This window comes from Solanum stenotomum, chromosome 9 (assembly GCF_019186545.1).
Source record: "Solanum stenotomum isolate F172 chromosome 9, ASM1918654v1, whole genome shotgun sequence".
NCBI lineage: Eukaryota > Viridiplantae > Streptophyta > Magnoliopsida > Solanales > Solanaceae > Solanum > Solanum stenotomum.
This window is the reverse complement of record NC_064290.1, coordinates 31236036-31253390: the sequence shown is the minus strand read 5'-3', so window position 1 is coordinate 31253390 and position 17355 is coordinate 31236036. Positions and strand designations below refer to the sequence as shown.

The following is a 17355-nucleotide window of genomic DNA, read 5'->3' as shown; positions in this document are numbered from 1 at the left end:
TTTTTTACATAGTATCTTCTTCTTGGGTTTTTATATTTATATTTTGATCTATATTTTTTATTATAGTTCTTTCTATTTTTATAATACCTATCCGTACAACCAAATTGAGGTGCTGTTTTATTTTTGCAACATGCTAAATTTTTTATTAATATTTTTTCCATTTTTATTTCTTCTTTATGTTTTTCACATAGTTCCATAAACCATTGTTGTAAGAATTTCATTCTAGCTCCTAAGGTGTCCGTTAATTCTGCTTCATTCCAACTTTTTATTATTTTTGAATTAAAAGGTTCTGGTAATTTTGTAAAATATAATTTTCTTATTTCTTTACTTTCTTCTGTGCTATATGTTCCTTTATAATAGTATTCTCTAAATGCACATGTATATTCATCTATGTAACACATATTACATATTGCTAATTTTGTCATTAGATTCCGCTTTATGATCTTTTCTTTATTTTGTTCTTTTACCTCTGTTGTCATACTACTAAATTCATTCCTTATAACTATTTCGTATTTATATAATATTTCCATGGTTGTAGTGGCTATTCCACCATCAATTTTTTTATTATTTCTTAAAGTTGGTAAGCTTTCACTTGTTAAATTTTGTAGCCATAATTTTACTGTTCCTATAAGTGTTCTTTCTTTGTATCCTGGTGTCTCTGCTATTACTATCTTGTTATCTATTAATTGTTTTGATATATATCCTATCCATAATTGGATTGTTTTATTTATATCTGCTACACAGTCTAAATCTAAAAAATCATGTTGTCCAATTATTGGTTTAGGCGTCCATTTTCTACTTAATCTTTTATCCCATGTAGTTTTTTCTTTATCATATTGTTCATAATTTTCATTATAATATTTTGGATTAAATTTTTTTGGGTTTTTTACTCCTGATGTGGTAGGTTTTTCGTCCATGTTTACGTCTTCTGTATTTACTTCTAAATTCTTTGTATTATCTATGTTTGCTAAAAGTTCCGTATATGTTTCGCTTGTTTCCGAATGTTGTTCTAGATCATCGTCGTTTATTTCATCAACTCTTATTTCGGGTAGATTATCATTTTCTTCTTTTTCTTCTATTTCATCTTCTAGTTGCATTTTTTCTTTAAATTTAATTATCTCATTTGATAATTTCGTTTTTTATTTTTTTTCTTTTTGTTTTATTTCATACATTTCTTTTAATATTGCTAGCTCTTTTTCTAGTTCTATTATTTTAGTTTTTTTTACTTCTTATCTCTCTTAATAGATGTCGTCTTAAATGCAAATATATCATCCTATTCATTTTTATTTGTAAAGTTACTTTTTAACATCTTTTTCTTTAATTTCAATCTAATATATATTATTAATTTTATCACACTTATTTATTTTTAAATATATTAATTTGATCCAAAATAAAGGTGAAATAATTAATTCATAATAAATTTTATATTAAAAGTAGGCATTTTTGATAAGCATAATGAATAGAAAAATACTAAGAATTATATTAAAGTAATAGTAAAATAGAGTAATGAATAGATATCACAATAACTCACAATAGAAAAGAAAGTGAATTAATAACAAAATAAGTTAGTGGTAATAACAATTACTAAAGATGTTTCTAGAACTATTTAATTTTCTTGCTATCATTCTTGGTAGATTTTTGTTAGCGTGAAATTACATTTTTACCCTTGATCATTATTCACTTCATATATAGAAAGATGTTTCTAGAATTATTTATTGTCTTTCTTAATAGATTTTTGATAGAATGAAATTACATTTTTACCCTTGATCGTCCTACCACTTCACTCTTCTATATAATAGAAATAGAAACTAGATTAGCTATGGCGCCCAACATGGTTGGTTTTGTTGTTTGCCTTTTTCTTTTTTGTAATAACAATATAAATTACACAGTTCAACTACATATAGTCAAATATCTTTGTACTAACATGGGTAGAACATGACATTTTTTCATGTACATATGCAAAAAGGATAAGCTCATATACTACCTTTAAATAATATTGATTTATTTTTACATCAAGACAGATAAAATCAACACTAATATATACTAAAGTTTAAACAGACAATATCCAATAGTCTATGTACGAGCTTGAGGCATAATTAGTTACTTCTATTATAATATATTAAGTGCATAAGACAATTCCATAAGCAAACATTTTAGACATAGATCAATAGTCTCTGCCTAATTTAAAAAAACTTCCACACTTCATGACAAATATTATACGTAGCCTTATCCATTTTGAAATTGTATACTTTGTTGTCCCTACAGGACCATGAACATAGGGATGTCACAATTTTCTTGCATAAGGGATATAAAATTTAGTGTATTGGTAATTGTATCTTGTTAAAGACCCCAACTGGAAATAAAGGAACCAAAGTCCTTACCAGACTATCTCTTCCAAAGAAGCGGGCTCAAAATAATACTTATTATTCACCTTTTCAAGATTGGATGTACACCTGTAAATGAAAAATAAACACAATCAATCCAATATCTTTTTTCGTCCAGATGTTGCCAACTTTTATACCTTTTCATTAATTTTCTGAAGCATCGAGCGCTAAGTGAGGTTGTTCAAGAGTAGAAAGAAGCAGACCAGGTAAAGTACTTACACTATTCACTCTAGTTAAAATTGCACGATCATAGTCTTCTCCTCTTCTGAAAGAGAGAAAGGAAACTTCTTCTGTTTATCAGCTAGCTTACTTCCCATTAACTTTCTTATATAACCTGTTTTGTTTCCATTCCCATAAAGAGATACAATCAAAATTCAATAGTGTCTCACCGTGAAGACGTTTTAAGGCCTTACTATCGTACTTGCACTCTCCTCTTTTCAGATACTGTGAGCACAGATTAAAGATTCAACATCAGAGCTGAGAAGTGCTATTAGGAATAACATGGTTACAAAAGAATTTGCATGCCTCCGTTGCCTCTTTTTCTTTTCGATCCCCAATGCTCATCACACACAATAAGTAGCAACCCAAATGCACATATTAGTGAACTGATAAAAGCAATTTCGAGAATGAATTCAATATCAACATATTACAACATCAACCACAGTCACAATCTAAATAACCGACAATGAAATGCAACTATTCAGAGGTTTTGGCCTCGTAACATATAATGTAACACAAATGCATATTGAATTGTGATTGGTTTGTCGAAGAGACAACTTAAGCTTAATATTCAAGACAAAACTAACAAAAAATTTTCTTAAAAATAAAACATCAATTTAGTACAATCTACTAAATTTAATTAAGATCTCATAAGAATAACAGAAACATAATAATATTGAAGAAGAGAGAAACCGTAACACCTCGTATTCTACGTTGCCTTGTGGTATAGTTATGGACTTGGATTCCTATGCGACAAGTGACAATAGAATAGGTTTAAAGTGAGATATTAAAAGGTGGTATTTGATGTAAGAGTCAAAGTGGTCAAGTGCGTATTAGTGTTACGGTCTTGTAAAGAAACTAAGATTGGGAAAATGGTGTAAAATAAGTGAGGTGCTTGCTTGACTAAATTGTGCTAGTAGATGACAAGTAGGTGATACACCTACTTAGAATAAGTGGACTGCACTCTAAGTGGAAATGGCAAGTAGGTGATCCACCTACTTAAACACTTGTGGCAGAAATTAAGGAGGTGATGCACCTCCTTGCTTAAAAGTAATGGACCATATTATATCTCCAATTTAATAAGTGAAAACGTCCAAAAGGGACCTCTAAAGAACTCAAGCTTATCACATCTCTTTCATCACTTATTCTTGAGAAAATTGCTCCCAAGGAAAGCCATAGAAGCTCCAAGAGTTCTGGACTATAGCTTCACCATTAAAATTTGAAGCAAAGCCTTTCTTGCTAAAGTACAAGTAAGTAGAACATATCCCATCTTAAGTAATTCAGGTGAATAATTTGATTTAACATCAAGTTATGGGGGAGAGGACAACCTAAACCTGGAAGAATCCAAGTCTTGGCAAGTGAGGTTTCTATCCAGCAAGATAAATAATCTGAAAGGAAGATGGTTAACTCATTGTAATATCCAAAGTTGTGCAGCAAGGTATGTAAGGCTATTCAATTTCCTATTTCTTTGGCATGAATCCAACACTTGTACTACAAAAAGTAAGCTTTCTAAGTGCCCTTGGTAGTGTCCAATCCATAGTTGTAGTTCCTANCCGGGTTACGGGTTGGCTTACCTAATGGTGGGTTATAGTAGGTGCCATCATGACTTGATAAATCGGGTCGTGACAAGTGAGTACTCTAATATGAGTTTATTACTAAATTTGCGTGCTTACTCTACCAAGTATTAGCATGCAAGGTTTAAACGTGTTTCATCGCCAAAGTACCCTTGGCACGTATTTCCCTTATATAAATCAAAGTGATCCTAGATTACACATGGTACATATGTTTATATGTTGGATATACAGTCTGCCCATTTCAAGCCAACTTCCTTCAATTGTCTATTCCATCATATATGTCATCTTGTCTCATGTTCATATGTTTCCTTTATTGGTTATTTCTCCCATTGTGTTAGACTATTATGTAACAAGATCCCTACTTGCTCTATTGTACATTTTATATGTACGTACTTGGAATATGTATCCGTCCTTAAGTTGAATCTGCCCACGTTCTCCCTTGGTTGTACTTTCATGTGTACCTTGTATTTGATATTAGTTAGTGAGTATTTGGATACCAAATAGAGTTCAAATATTTTGGCTGAATGTTAAATGTCTTCACTAGATATGTGATTCAATTTGAGATGTCAAAATGCTTACTGAGTCATATAAGCTCCTAAGTATTAAGTTGGTGTCACATTTGCTTCCCATGTCATTGTTATTATCGTAAGTCCATATTCACATGTCTTCTACTACTGGTCAAAAGTTCCAAATCTCAACAATTATTATGACCACCAAAACAACAATCTCAAAAGAGTTATGATCATCAAAAGAATAATCTCAAAAAAGTTATGGACATCAAAACAACAATCTCAAGAATTAAAGAATCTAAGAGAAGCAATTTGTATAATGATGGGTGGCAGCCCAGGGGAAAATGCCTAGCATGGGTCGATCTCAATTGGTATGGAAGAGTGGCAGCTCAGGGACGAAAGCCTAGCATGGGCCGATCCCAATTAGTATAGAAGAGTGGCTGCTCAGGGGCAAAAGACTAGCATGGGCCGATCCCAGTTCGTTGAATTCTGAAGACAACATCCCAAGGGTTAAATACCTAGCATGGGTCATCCTCTTGTACCACTAATCAGCTGGTTATTGGTAACATATGCCTTATAAAGATTAGAACACACAGAAAAGTAAAGAAAGGAATGTAACATACACGATTCAAAAAGTATAAGCAAAGTTGGTCTCTAATCCTTACCTATTTGTATTTGGTTTCACTTGAGCTCTCATTTTACATATGGTTGAATTATGCCTTACATATTCAATATATTCTTTGTACTGACGTCCCTTATTGGGGACGCTGCATTCCATGCTGCAGTAGAATTACTCAACTAGTAGATCTCCCCCATAGAAGCACATGATACTCAACGGTTGTTGGTGAGCTCTAGGTTGATTTGGGGCTTTGTTGAGTCTTTACTATGCATATTTTGATAGTTGTACAATCGTGGATTCTAGTAGAGTCTTTGTAGACATTTAAAAACTATCATTTGTATTCATAGTTTTACCTGTCACGTGTATTGGTTCAACTAGTCAACATGTGTTGTATATGTAGCTTCTCAGTAGCAAATCTATATGCATAGTAGTTCACTTTCTCGTCTTAGGTCACTTGTAAAGCATGTGTTCATATGGTACTTGTCCGCCTAACCTAGGGTGGGGTGTGACAAAAGTGGTATCAGAGCCGTTCGTCCTAGGGAGTCTACAAAGCCGTGTCTAGTAGAGCCTTACTTATGAATGTGTTGCGTGCCACATTTATAAATAGGGACTACTTGGACATTAAGCAAATGTTACCTTCCTTCATAATCTAGATCGTGCGATAGAGCGAAGTTAAGAAGTCAATTTCCACTTGTACCTGATCATGTTAGTCATATTATGCTTACTATGGTTAAGGTTATAGGTAGCTAAAATGTCAACAAAACTTTATTGAGCTCATTTTATTCGACCATCTTACTCCACAAGGTATGTAAAGGCTTTTATGTTATTTTCATCTAAAGTTGCATTTGTATCACGTTTGTTCAGTTGAGAAAGATATAGTATGGTTATCTATATGCTTAAAAATGATGGGTTACCTTGGTACATATAGGAGCTGTAGCATTTCCAAGCACAATTTCTTAGGAGGATATACCCACTCTTGAGTTCTATATTTCCTCCATATTAACAGGATCTATTCCTATTGAGGACACTTGTTCTTAGTCTATGATATACATAGAATTTTCAGCGTTACACATGTACTCAAAATTGAAGTTGTGGAAACCAGTTTCTTTTAGTTGGAAGAAGGCAGTGATACAATTTGATAGGTGCATGTACCAGTGCAATTGTGTTACTAGAGAGGTACCTAATTGGCTTACAAGGCCCAAATTCTCACCATCTATCATCCCAAATATGTTAATAGTTGGCATTTTATATGGTATGTTCCAACCACCCTGAATAAGTACTAATAACATTTATATTCTTTTCATGATTATAAAACTTAGGGACAAGTGTGCTAATTGCTGCAAATGATATATGTATGGCAGTTCCTACTACAATCTATATTTTGGCGATAGAGGATTAGTATGTGACCAAAGGGTAAGGTTAACAAAAATAAAATTGATTGGTTAGACCTAAATTGTGATTAATGAGGTTGTACATAATGGGATTAGAGTACATGAAGCTACTAGTTTTGATTAAAAGGTACTTGTTAGATAGGAAGCATGTGAGAATGAAGCGTGAATGACACATGCCGAATATGTACGTAGAGCTTCTAGGTAGAAAGACATTATACATGTAAAATCCCCTAAACATAGGAGTAGGGGTGATATGAGGATGCTAGAGAAGAGTGAGATAGATGGTTACGAAAGAGTGATTGCTACGTGTATGAGGCAAGAATAAGGTATCAACCTTCAACCCTAACAAGTTAGGTGCACCTGGGAACAACTTTGTGAACCTTTGTTAGACATAAAAGTCATTTTAGTTTGCTTCAAGCTTTGATATTTGGTCTTGATAACAACAAGAAAAAAATGGGGAATAGAAAGGCTACCTGGATAAAAGATACAAGGACCTAGTTCATCTACATCATTAGTACAAAATAGAAGTAGAGCATTATACACATGTATAGACTTCCATCAAATTGAATAGAGCTATTACATGATTCATTTAAAATATGCTTGTAGTAATTCATCAATCATAGTCCAATTAAGTGAGAGAAAAAATTCATCATATGCTAGTTGTCCGAATTTGATATCTTGCATGGGAAAAGAGTGGGAGCACTCTCACTTGTTATAAAAAAATGAGGAAATCTATTAGGATGGCCAGACCTATCTAGTTAAGTCGAAAGTGGCTAACTGTAAGACGTTATGAATCATGATATAACTTTATAGGTACTTGACATTAGTGTTCATGTTTTATGGTCCGTTCAAGATTCACTATTTATTTTCTATTTTGACCTTGAAAAGGCACCAGACATTGAGTGTGATGTAACACAAACTAGTAAAAGAGGTAAAGTTGACCTCGGCTTCCTACTCCAAAAGATGAACTATTGAGGATTTTTTTTTCTCTATCTTAACTGTAGTATTTATATTAACCTAGAAGGAAGCCAATCCCCAATAGCAGAACACCTATAATAATTCTTAGGAGATTGAAGAGAGTAAATGGGGAAAACAATTATATATGCTTTGAGGTGAGTAAGGAATATGAGCAGAACTATCCCACTCGTGACCTAACTCTTAAGACAGTGTTTTTTTCCCTTAATATGGTAAAGTGGTTCTGTGGGATATCACATAGTTTTCAAAGATGGTTTGTTATATAATTATATATGCTATATGTTCTATAACTCATCTTTTGTATGACATTTGTCCTTTATGGATTACTTTCTCACATGTTACCTAATGTCATAGAATGCTTGCATGTAAGTGGTTTCCCCTTCGGAGCACCCTTGCTTATTGCTATATGTTTTCGTAGGACCTGTCCTTACTTGTTATCTATTGAACTGGTTACTTCCCACATGTCACTTGTCCATATTGTGTGGGTAGGATAATTGATTATATGCTATGGGCAAAATTAGTGCTTATATGAATCGCATACCACTTGTTTGCATGTCATATGCATCATAAACCATTTCTATATATATTACATGCCTCATAACCTACTTGGTTAAACATTACAGGCCGTATAACTTTTATGGCCATGTGTCATGTGCTCATCTAGACCATTTGCTAAATGCCTTATAGTACATTAGCTCACACGCTACCCTATAATTCATATGCGCACATACACCACATATTTATATAGCTTAATGCCCGTATATTATGCGCTCCCTTTTGTGCTAGTCTGCCTATGTATCATACCCTTCTGTGCTTATTGAATTGAGTTTTGAACATTTTGGGAAGCATTTCCTTGTATCATTATGTAGTGAAGATTTTGACCTGAAAAGGTTGGGCATATATGTAAATTTTATCACAACCATAGATAAATTACTTAGCATAATGCCTCATCCGAGGGTGCGACATAAAATTTAGAGTTTATATTAACAGGTATGCATTATTATAAGACTCACCTCTGAAAAGGGTCATAGGATAAAAGAAAAGAGAAGGGAAAGTAGAGCCCCGATAGGTTAGGCCTATGATTTTATGTGTCCGTTCCACATAGTTTTTTTTTAGGAAATAATATAGTTATTCTTGATTGTTAAGGCCTGGAAGCTAAGCACAAATGGTGTAACCTCCGTTGAGGTGTTGTGAAAGGACTAGAATATAATGTAAGATACTTGGGAATAAAAGATGGTAGAGATCCTAAATACCCCTCCTCGTTCTAAACATCAACATAAGGATCTGAGATCATGTGGTCCCCTTATATGATCATAAGTCCTACTAGCATTTGTTCATTTGATATGTCATTTGCATGTTTTGTGGTTTAGTAGGTATATTAAGTTCATTATTTGTATGAGTTCTATTTGTGTATCATCAGTGAATTATATGGTCTAGAAAGGGGATTAATTAATCATATTTATATTTCATGAACCATATCTAGTGAGACATCATGCAAGACTTTTCTAAGTGTTTTAGGTTATTCTATAGATTTTGGATAGTCCTGTTTACAAAGGGAACTCTTGCAAATCTCCAAATGAAATTCAAGATTAACCAAACTATCAACTACACCTATCATTCGAGGACGAATGATCATAAGGGGGGAAGGATGTAACACCCTGTATTCTACGTTGCCTTGTGCTATAGTTATGGTCTTGGATTCTTATGCGAGTAGTGACAATAGAATTTGTTTAAAGTGAGATAGTAAAAGGTGGTATTTGATGTAAGAGTCAAAGTGGTCAAGTGCGTATTAGGGTTACGGTCTTGTAAAGAAACTAAGATTGAGAAAATGGTGCAAAATAAATGAGGTGCTTGCTTGACTAAACTGTTCTAGTTGGTGACAAGTAGGTGATACACCTACTTAGAATTAGTGGACTGCATTCTAAGTGGAAAGGGCAAGTAGGTGATGCACCTACTTAGAATTAGTGGACTTCATTATAAGTGAAAAGGGCAGGTAGGTGATCCACCTACTTAAAAATTTGTGGCAGAAATTAAGGAGGTGATGCACCTGCTTGCTTAAAAGTAAAGGACCATATATCTCCAATTTATTAAGTGAAAACGTCCAAAAAGGGACCTCTAAAGCACTCAAGTTTATCACATCTCCTTCATCACTTTTTCTCAGAAATTGCCCTCAAGGAAATCCATAGAAGCTCCAAGAGTTCTGGTCTATAGCTTCACTATTAAAATATGAAGCAAAGCCTTACTTTTTAAAGTACAAGTTAGTAGAACATATCCCATCTTAAGGAATTCAGGTGAATAATCTTATTTAATATCAAGTTATGGGGGAGAGGACAAGTGAGGTTTCTGTCCAGCAAGATAAATAATCTGAAAGGAAGACAGTTAACTCATTGTAATATCCAAAGTTGTGCAACAAGGTATGCAAGGCTATTCGATTTCCTATTTCTTTGGCATGAATCTAACACTTGTATTACAAAAACTAAGCTTTCTAAGTGCCCTTGGTAGTGACTGGTCCATAGGTGCAGTTCCTACTCCCTAGAGCATTAAAGTGAGTACTCTAATATGAGTTTATTACTAAATGTGCGTGCTTACTCTACCAGGTATTAGCATGCAAGGTTTAAACGTGTTTCATCGTCAAAGTACACTTGGCACGTATTCCCCTTATATAAATTAAAGTGATCCTAGATTACACATGGTAATATGTTTATATGTTGGATATACAATCTGCCCATATCAAGCCAACTTCCTTCAATTGTCTATTCCATCATATATGTCATCTTGTCACATGTTCATATGTTCCCTTTATTGGTTATTACTCCCATTGTGTTAGACTATTATGTTACCTCATAAGATCACTACTTGCTCTATTGTACATTTTATATGTACGTACTTGGAATATGTATCCGTCCTTAAGTTGAATCTGCCCACGTTCTCCCTTGGTTCCACTTTCATGTGTACCATGTATTTGATATTAGTTAGTGAGTATTTGGATACCATATAGAGTTCAAATCTCTTGGCTGAATGTTAAATGTCTTCACTAGATATGTGCTTCAATTTGAGATGTGAAAATGCTTACCGAGTCATATAAGTTCCTAAGTTTTACGTTGGTGTCACATTTGCCTCCCATGTCATTATTATTATCGTAAGTCCATATTCACATGTCTTCTACTACTGGTCTATAGTTCCAAATATCAACAATGATTATGACCACTAAAATAACAATCTCAAAAGAGTAATAATCATCAAATGAATAATCTTAAAAGAGTTATGAACATCAAAAGAACAATCTCAAAGATTAAATAATCTAAGTGAAGCAATTTGTATAATGATGGGTGGCAGCCCAAGGGCAAATGCCTAGCATGCGTTGATCCCAATTTGTATGGAAGGGTGACAGCTCAGGAGTGAAAGCCTAGCATGGGCCGATCCCAATTGGTATAGAAGGGTGACAGCTCAGGGGCAAAAGCTTAGCATGAGCCGATCCCAGTTCATTGAATTATCAGGACAACATCTTAGGGGTTAAATACCTAGCATGGGTCATCCTCTTCTACCACTGATCAACTGGTCATTTGTATCATATGCCTTATAAAGATTAGAATGCACAGAAAAGTAAAGAAAAGGATGTAACATACACGATTCCAAAAGTATAAGCAAATGTGGTCTCTAATCCTTACCTATTTGTATTTCGTTTCACTTGAGCTCTAATTTTACATATGGTTGTATTATGCCTTACATATTCAGTACATTCTTTCATACTGACGTCCCTTATTGGGGACGCTGCATTCCATACTGCAGGTAGATGTACTCAACTAGTAGATGTTCCCTATAGAAGCGCATGATACTCAACGGTTGTTGGTGAGCTCCAGGTTGATTCAAGGCTTTGCCAAGTCTTTACTATGTGTATTTTGATAGTTGTACAATAATGGATTCTAGTAGAGGCTTTGTAGATATTTTAAAACTATTATCTGTATTTATAATTTTACCTGTCACATGTATTAGTTCAGCTAGTCGATATGTGTTGTATATGTAGCTTCTCAGTAGCAAATCTATATGCATAGTAGTTCAGTTTCTCGTCATAGGTCACTTGTAAAGCATGTGTTCATATGGTACTTGTACACCTAACCTAGGGTGGGGTGTGACAGAAACATAATTCAAGAATATTGTTATGACATAAGTAAAATTAGCTGTTTGTGAGAAAATTGAAGCACACATGAGCACATGGGACAAAATTCATAACATGCATGAAAATATTCCAATAAAAGTTATCCAAGAGGAGGACAAAGCTAACACATACCCGTTAAAGTCCTATAAGAAACAATGGAATGTCTTACCCTTAAGAATAGAAGAATAATCACAAGAGTGGAAAAATACAGTACAACCAAGGATATATAACTTGAAAATTAAATAGGAAAAATCCAAGAAAGAAAAGAAGATTTTAGCTTTGGAGAATAATTACTAAATTATTATATGGAGATGCAGTCTAGCAGAATCGAGGGTGCACATTAAATACAATATAAGCACAAAACTGTACTTATGAAAAGAAATAGAAGCACAGAAGATTTGAAAAACTTACCCAAATAAATTGAAGAACTGTACCACTGAAGGAAGGAAAATTGGACACAGGGATACATAATATAATATTGTGGGTATTTGGAAAATCAGAACTGGTTTACTAAATTAAAAGAGCGCAGTACACGTGTCTTCGTTTATCAATAAGATAAGTCTAGTTTGTAGTGTAATTCACGTAACATCTTTTACAATTAAATATTACACTGTTTGTCCCATGTTGTTGACTTTAATATAAAAATATTTTAAGAAGTTATCATAAATGATGTTCTACAACACAATAAAAGTAATGCATTAGGAGAGAGGTGGGTATAAGAAGAATGTTTTCAGTTTTGTTGCATCATGTCCTAGCATTATCTTTTGGAAGTCAATCTTATGTCTACTGCTCTGTGTCTACCAGTAGAATCAACACATTATCTAACAGTACTATAAATTATATCACCAGAACCATAACCTTCCTTAGATATAAAAATCCTTCGGTTAGGAGACCAACAATATTGAGTGTTCAAGTAATAGAGGGTTTTATCGTTGTTACATGAAGTTTCACATTTTCTATTTCATATTGAGTTGATTAGTACCTCTAGTAGAATTATTCCCAATTGATATCGTATACTTTCTCTAATTCTTTCGTACTTAATCTGTAGTATACGACTGATGGAGCAAGCGAAATTAAGAAGTCAAAAATTAAGAAAATTGTTCAATTTATATTACTATAGATAAATGGTTCTTTAATTCTTTCACCACTTATGTAGGAAGTTTCTTTTATTTGAAAACCATAAATCCAATGAAAAATAAATCAATGAAGTATATCGCAATCCCAAATTAGTTGGTTTCACTATCAAAATCATCTTTATCCATTCCACTATTCGAGCCAATTTGAAATGAAAATTTCTTTTTTCTTGTCCGCTTCATATAAATCAAAATCATTAATAAGCACGGTAATGACATACTCAAAATTGAAATCTATATCTCATTTCTCTTAACAATTGTTCCTATTAATTAAATTTAGAGAGACCTAACAATAATAATTAGATAAAAGTTATCAAACCTGCCAAGCATTAATAGTGTGTTGAAAATCCTGTAGCCATTGATCGGCTTGTATGTGAACATTGTTAAGGTACAGTGGATTTAGGGCCTCTTTGATTATGTTATGTAGCTTCATGGTTCTTTCCTTGAGCTCCAAGAAAATTTTCCCAAAATCCTGATTTAGAATCAACAGACACGAAAATAAATATTCAGGTACCCATAAATTGTAATTTGAATTAGAATTTGTTAAGTGTTGTAAGGTAAAAGTTCAGTGTTTATTTCTAAAGAGAGAAGGAGAGAGAAAAAGAGATGGAGATGGAGAGGAAGGGCCGGGAAGACATGTAGTAAGATACCAATGTAGTAGTTAAAATATAGGTCAAATGACATTCTTACCCTTGGTCGTCCTTTTCATGCTTTTCTAAATATATTTTTCTAGCCATTCTCCAATATTTTCACATCACCATACTCTTATCTCTTTCATCTCGATTACCTCCATTCCCTGCATGAGCAAAAGACGATCAGTTAGAGCAGCTAACTTCCAATCTTTTAAATTACTTTTCATCTTTAGTTGACATCCATCTTCAGGGGAGTAACTACACAATTTAACATCACAATCAAGAGTAAAATTCATATGCCTTAAGATGAAAAAAAGTCTTAATGACCTCTAAAGAAGTCAAACATATACTCACATTTTTTTTGAACATCAAGGAGTAATTGGTGACAATGAACATAAATTCCTGCAGTTATGCTCTTGTATAATTTAACTATAGTTGACATAGTTCAGTATCGTCTGTTATAATGTACTAATAAGCTACATGCATAATAAAGTTTAAGTAAATACAAAACTTTAATCTTGATAGAACATTCTCTCTATCCATTTACAAGAAGAAAATGATGTTGATTAGCCACAGGCTTATCTCTCGTCCTCATACTCAACAAACAGACAAAGATGCTCAAATATTTTCTGTTTACATGATAACACTCATCATCTTAAGTTAACCAAGGTATGTATTTTGTCTTCTTAACCAATATGAATCAACTACTTTCCGGTGTTAGGTTTTAAGAAGTTCACTTCAAATATAATTATAGACAACATCTAATCACATGCCTTCTTGATAGAAACGGAAATGCATTAACAAATAGACACAATATCTATCTAAGTGGGTTCATCTTTGATCATCATATGGGTAATACACATACAGTGCTTCAGGTTTAGCAATTGAGTCAGCCCTCATGATAGGAAGAAATTAGACATCTCTAGGCATTACAATCTCAACTTATCCATCCTATAATCAAATTAAAATCTTAATCTAATATAATGAGAACAGAAATAATAATCTGATTTAAAAGCTAAAAGTCTTGCACAATTAAATAATTTTTTTTCATAAACTGCATTCACAACGTCTAGCTAAACCTGCATTAGATAAATCCAAATTTTTTCTAAAAAAAGTATATAAACTCAAAATCAAATAAAATCAAAATAGGTTACTGAATTTTAGACAAACATTTTGTCAATTGATACAAGAAATAGGTATAGAAAATTTCGAGGAGTGTTGCTTTTTTATTGGTTAAATGGTTTTCGAATAAGACTAATAATTATTTGTTATGTAGCAACAATGCAGATAAATAGATTATTGAACTTACTGTTGAAAAGATAGAACACAGAACTTAGTTTATGCTTACTTTCACATTACACTTCGAATCAAGAATGGTGCACCTAGTATTTCAGACCAAACATAAATTAGTCTTTATCATACCAAAACAATCTGAATTAGTAAAGTTTGCATCTGAAATAGGAACTCTGCCAGTTACTTCTCAAAACACACAAAAGTATTAATATTGATTTACCCTGCACTAATAAAAGAGGAGCACCAGATGCTATATTAATAACAGACGTCGCATAGTTCTAATGATTTTGTTATCAGTTCTTTCAGCAATAATAATATGGTAAGTTCTTTCCATAGACCATGAAATATTTTTATGAAAATATTAATGTATACCTTTAATAGTAATGCATCCTTAAACAAATTTCAATGATTTTGGTATTGCATATAAATGGTCTAAATTGGATCATCAAATTAGCAATACAGACTAAGTGCAAACGAAATAAAACACACAGGCACACATGAATGGTATTCAAAATGTAAACAATATTCTATAACACATCATTGTCACATTGTAAGAGCTGTCTATAATAGATGAAGCAACATAGCACATGAAGTTGTGCAAAAAAGAAATAAAAAAATTGAACCACCATTAATATATCGTGAAAAGTTTGAGAAGTCCACGATATTAGATTAAACACCGAAAAAGAAAAACCATACCAATCTATAGGGAAGCATGACAAGTCCGTTAAATTTTGAAAGCGTCAAAAAGGAACAACAATAACATATCTAGTGAAATCCCACAAGTGATGTCTGAAGGTTAGAGTGTATACAAACCTTACCATAGTCTCATGGGGTAGAGAGATTATTTCCGAAAAACCCTTGGCCTAAATGTAGCAAATGTAAGTAAAAAGAAGAAGAAAACAATATAAAAAAAAATGCAAGGTATCATCTTAATATTTATATCTATTTTTATTTGCTTATAATATTTAAAACTAGAATTCAAAAAATGTTCTATCAAATCCTTGCAAAAGACCACTCCGATAAGCCGGTTTGGCTAGACATTGTGAGCCCGCCACGAGGTCAATTTGGTGCTCAATACCTCGGGAGGGGGTCACTCCACTTGGCAGCTCCATTAAAAGGGCTTCACTAGGATCCTGCAAAAGGAAAGAAATAGAATGTGGAGGAGAAGAATTAGAGGGGTTAGCTTGCAACACGTGGTCCTTATATGTGGTAAGGATCAATGAACTTTCAACTTCCACGTCCTCCCTTATCTCTTTATGCTCAACCAACAACACTTGGGCTTTTCCTTTCAATTTCCTCCTTTCTTCTTCTTCTTGGCCCTCAACTTCCACACGTCTTTCCTCCTTATTCTTTTTATCCCTCAACTCATCCATATTTCAATACATCTCAATGACTAGAGATGGTGACATAGGATGAAGGACATACTTACGTCCATTCGACACAATTAAATAGGTGTTGTTTCTCCCATCACGTTTTGTCGAACAAAAATGTTGCCAAGGTCTCTTGAGTAGTACATGACAAGCCTGCATGAGGATCACATCATAAAGGACCATATCTTGGTACCTCCCAATTTGAAACTTGATCAAAACCTGTCTATGCACCCTCAATTCCTCACCCTCACTCAACCATGAAGTTTGTAAGGCTTAGAAAGATTAGTGGTACGAAGCTTCAAGAAATATACCATAACGGTGCTAGCAAGGTTTGCACAACTTCCACTTTCAATGATGAAGGAACATACATTACCCTGGATGAGGCACTTGGAATGGAAAATATTCTCTCTTTGACTTTGATTACTCATGGCCTTGCTAGGTATAGTTCGCCTTACCACATACGTTGATAGTGTGAACTCTCCTTCCTTGGGACAAGCCTCATCCTCCACATTGATCCTTCTATATTCCATCATGGACAGACATTCTTGCCAATCATTCATAGTTCTGGGTGTGATAGTAGAAGAGCTAGTTTGGTCGTGCCCACTTGTGTATGAGACTTATATGACTTGGTGTATCATTTCTGGAGAATAAGGTTGCAAAGGGGAGGTAAAAAAAAATCAAAGAATTCGACTAACGTTATGGGTCAAGGATGTCCTTCACCCCGCCCATTCGGAAAGTTCAAGTTATCCAGTACCTTTGGGTAAGACAAAGAGTGCCTTATATGCTAAGAATGATGTTTTATAAGGTGATATAGTTAACCAATGATCGTAAGTTACGTTTTGAAGTCAAGCAAGTTGATAAATAAAAAGTCGGCAAAAGTTAGAGTAAGTTTCTTTGATAAATTTTCTGAAATTTGGGTTAAATGTCTCGGAGATTTTATCCCAATATATAAAGCTTTAGAAGAACACCAATGTCTGAAATCGAAGGTCTACGAGTCTACTTTCCAATGCACTAAACCATTTGTCCATACAACTTCAGAATTGAGAGATATTCAGATTTTAGTGAGACTGCACAAGCAGGCTCATGAAGGTGGGCCCCTA

The 17355-nt window shown here is 33.6% G+C and overlaps 1 long non-coding RNA gene across 2 annotated transcripts; it reads right to left on the bottom strand.

The window, feature by feature from the left end:
• Window positions 1–2042: 2042 nt before the first annotated feature.
• Window positions 2043–15750, bottom strand: LOC125875588 (uncharacterized). 2 transcript variants are annotated; one of them, XR_007447446.1, is made up of 5 exons: window positions 15704–15750; window positions 13651–13756; window positions 13280–13432; window positions 2604–2828; window positions 2043–2453 (listed from the first exon to the last, which is right to left on the bottom strand). It is a non-coding gene; the product is annotated as an uncharacterized LOC125875588 (long non-coding RNA). The 2 variants fall into 2 exon arrangements; XR_007447447.1 differs by lacking the exon at window positions 15704–15750 and adding an exon at window positions 14902–14985.
• Between the last annotated feature and the right edge of the window lie 1605 nt (window positions 15751–17355).